This window comes from Crocodylus porosus, unplaced genomic scaffold (genome assembly GCF_001723895.1).
Source record: "Crocodylus porosus isolate Cpor-Errol unplaced genomic scaffold, CroPor_comp1, whole genome shotgun sequence".
In the NCBI taxonomy this organism is placed as follows: domain Eukaryota; kingdom Metazoa; phylum Chordata; order Crocodylia; family Crocodylidae; genus Crocodylus; species Crocodylus porosus.
Window position 1 is genome coordinate 9423474 of NW_017728915.1, and position 4350 is coordinate 9427823.

Here is a 4350-nt window from a genome sequence, read left to right on the forward strand (position 1 = left end):
TAAAGACAAGAACATATTTTCATGAAATGATCTTCTTTGTCGGTGCGGAAGTGTAGTTTGGTTTACAGAGTTTCTTATAACTGATGAGTCAAGTTCATATAAGATGGCCCAAAAGGAAATACTGAGAATTACCCAAATCACGACTAACCAACTCCACCTCGGGAACCAGGAACTAGGTAGAGGCCTTTTTCCTGTCCCGAAGGGCACAGTGGTGTCATTGGAGCACATCCTCATCACTCTGTAGTGGCAAATTTCTTCGCCAGTAAGCGCTTGGCTCACTACTGGTCTTGAGCTCTGCTGCTGGCAGGTGCTAGGCTCATTACCAGTCTGTGGAGGCTGATTACAAGATTGATATGGAGGAGACTCTGGGTCTAACGAGGCTGAAGTTTTCTTACTCTGTGAAGCGTGGATCCATGTCTGGAGTCCTTGACATTTTACTGCAGTGTTGGTGGTCAGGAGTACCTGGAATGGGCCTTTCCAGTGAGGTTCCAGCGATGACTTTCATTGATGGACATTTATATGGACCCAATCTCCAGGCAGGATAGAATGGCTCATCTGGCTCTTTGGGGAGAGCTGCTTGTATCTGTGAATGAAAGGCACTTCATTAGTGCCTTACAATAGTCTAGAATAATATCATCAGGTGAATGTATATCGCAAAAGTGGGAGGCAACAGGTGGTGAGGCGGGGAGCCTCATGGGTTTTCCCATTAGAATTTCATGTGGGCTAAGCCCAGTCTTTCAATTGGCAGTAGATCTCATACTCATAAGGGCTATGGGAAGTGCATCTGGCCATTTCAGGTGAGTATTAGCACAAATTTTGGCCAGTTTATTTTTCAGAATGCCATTTTGGCGTTCCACTTGGCCAGAGGCCTGTGGATGGTATGGGCAATAAAAGTTCTGTTGGATCTGCAGGACTTTACAGATTTCTTGCATTATCTGTCCAGTAAAATGAGTTCCTCTATCAGAGTTTAGGGATAAAGAAATACCAGATCTTGGAATGAAGTCTCTGAGCAACTTTTTGCTTACAATGATGGTGTTAGGTTTTGCACGTGGGTAGGCTTCTACCCATCCAGAAAACATACCTACAATAACAAGAACATATTCATAAGAACAACATTTCTGCATTTGAATAAAATCTAATTGTAAATTTACAAATGATCCCCAAGGTGGGGGGTGTTCTGCCTTCTTTGTTTTTACAGGTTTTCTCACATTATGGGCTTGGGAAATAGGACAGGTGTGGCAGTACTGATGAGTTACAGATGAAAAAGTTGGAACAAACCAATCAAGCTTAACAGCTTCTAACATCCCCCCTTTGCTCACATGTGCCATGTCATGGTGTATGCAAGCAAGATGAGGAAGAAGGACCATTGAAGCCACCAGGCAGCTGTTTGGGGAGCTCCACAAATGGTCAGGGTGTAACAAACACCCAGCCAGTCTCCATGTATGTTTCTCTGGTTCTGGAGCCTGATCTTGGAGGAGGGCAACGTTGTGAAGACTTGCCAATGGAGACTGGTCAGTTGGAATAGACAAAAACACAGGTGTAGCCTGAGGAGTGGAAATAACCGCAGCTTTGGCAGTGAAATCTGTCAGAGCATTCCCGTGTGTAACATCATCATAAGGTTTCTGGTGAGGTTGACATTTAATAATAGCAACAGCAGAATGTAAAGCATTCAACAAGGCATTTACGTATGGACCATTACTAATCTTGGCACCTCCTGAAGTGAGGAAGCCTCTTTGTTTCTAAAGTTGACCATAATTGTGTACAATACTAAAAGCATAGCGAGAATCAGTATAAATATTAACAGAGACACCAGAGGCCAGGGTGCAAGCCCTGGTGAGGGCCACACGCTCGGCAACTTGAGCTGAATACACATTAGGTAAGTGATGGCTTTCTATAACATCATATTGGGAACATACTGCATATCCTGCAGCAAGGGAACCTTTTGAGTTTCTTTGACATGATCCATCAACATAGAATACTAGATCTGGGTTTTGCAAGGGGTTGTCCTTTAGATCAGTGAAGGGCATTGTTAGGTGAGCAGTAACAAAAACGCAATTATGGGGTTCACCATCTGAAGGGGTAGGTAACAGGGAAGCAGGGTTTAAAACAGGGCATTTAGTTAGGGTGACATTTCCAGCAGAGAGAAGCAAGATTTCATACTTAGTTAATCTAGCATTTGAAAGGTGTTGGGTTTTTGTTTTTAGTAAAAGGGCTGCTACAGCATGTGGGACAGCAAGAGTCAGGGGAGAACCTAATACAAGGGTGGAGGGAAGTTCAGCAGTGACGGCAGCTGCAGCTGCAGCTACAGCATGGAGACATGGGGGAAATCTGGCTGCAACTGGGTCTAGAGCAGAGCTATAATAAGCAATAGGACGGTGCTTGTCTCCATGTGTCTGAGTAAGTACTGCAAGTGCAAATCTGTCCTTTTCATGACAAAAAAGAATAAAAGGTTTAGTATAATCAGGAAAGCCTAAGGCAGGAGCTTGTGACAGAGCTTGTTTAATAGAGGCAAAAGCGGCTTCGATCTCTGAAGTTTAGGGCAAAGGCTCAGGGGTATTAACAAGAGTCAGATTTTGCAACGGCTTGACTACAGAGGCATAGCTAAGTATCCACTGACGGCAGTAGCCAGCCATGCTAAGGACACAGTAGCTGGTCTAGGGATTTTAAGAATAGCTTCTATTCTGGAAGAGGAAAGCAGTCGTTCTCCAGCAGAAATATCATGACCTAAACAGTGGACATGAGGAAGACAAAGCTGTAACTTTTCTTTAGATGCTTTATGGCCTTTTAGGGCAAGAGAGGTGAGGAGAGTTAAAGAATCGGTTTTACAGGCTTCAAGGGAGGTAGATGCCAAGAGCAAATCATCAACATATTGCACAAGAACAGTATTTTCTTTAAATATTATGTCATCTAGATCTTTCTTCAGAATTTGAGAGAAAAGAGAAGGGGATTCAGTACAGCCCTGTGGCAATTGCATCCAGGTATACTGAAGTCCTTGATAGGTAAATGCAAAGCGAAACTGGCTATCGGGGTGTATAGGAATAGAGAAAAATGCAGAACACAAGTCAACAATAGTAAAATAACAAGCGTTAGGAGGAATACAGGCCAAGATAGTAGCTGGATTTGGTACAACAGGAAAAGTAGGTAAAACTGCAGAATTTACTGCACAAAGGCCTTGTACAAAGCGATAGGTATTTTTTCCAGGTTTTTTTACAGGAAGAATAGGCGTATTCCAAGGGCTCTTAGTTGGAACAATGATACTTTGCTTTAGAAGGGCAGTTATAACAGGGTGTATTCTTTCTTCAGCTTCTGGACATAAAAGGCTTAGCTAGGTTTAATCTAATTTTTACAGGCTGGGCAGTATGGATTTCTCCTGGTTCATTAGCATGCTGGGACCAGAGAAATGGAGGGACAGCTTTTATGATTTCTTCTTGCAACACAGAAAGATTAGGGAGGTGAACTAGCTAAAGCAGCAAGTACTGCTATCTCATTATCACAGGGGACATCTAAATAAACACCATTAAGAGGGCAATAGATAGAATAGCCGAGTTTACAAAGCAAATCTCTGCCTAATAAATTAACAGGAGAACAAGAACTAAGGAGAAAGGCATGTTGATCAGAAACAGGACCAAGAGAAACATGTAATGGTTGGGAAACAGGATGAGGGACGATTTGATTTGAAATTCCTACAGCATTTACAACAGCAGATGAGAGGGTAGTTGTGGAAAATTCTTCAGCTCGAAGAGTAGAGCAGCTTGCACCGCTGTCTACTAAACATTTTGTAGAGATGCCATTTATCATGCAGGAAACAAAGGGATCATCTTGATTAAGTGGGGGAAGCAGGACTGTGATGATGTTACTGTTCTTCAGGCTGGCCTAGCAGGAGGCTCCCTGATTCGGGACAGAGAATTGAGTGAGAGGAGGTGGTGGCGGGTTAAATGTCATCCCTGGCTGTCCAGGCCGGTGAGGACATTGAGCCTTCCAGTGTCTTGGTTGGCCACAATAATGATAACTGTCATTATTTTGGGACTGAAATCCTCCTCGTCCCATTTCATGACCATGTCTCCTGCCTCTGAACTGTCCTTGATGGAAACCTCGGCTTCTGCCCCTGCCTAAAGTCTGTAATTGTGATGACATTAGTTTAGTTCCCGTGGATTCCTTTTTCTTTTCCTGGCAGGTTGTACATGATTTGCAATGGTTCTGCAAGTGGCTTAGTCTGCCAACCTACAGCAATTGTGCACAACTGTTCCTGGACTTTAGAAAGAAGTCCATGGACAAAAGTGGAAGCAACTGCTTCTGGGGCAGTTTCAGCTGCGTTTTCAATACCAGAATGTCTTTCAAATACTAGTTTCA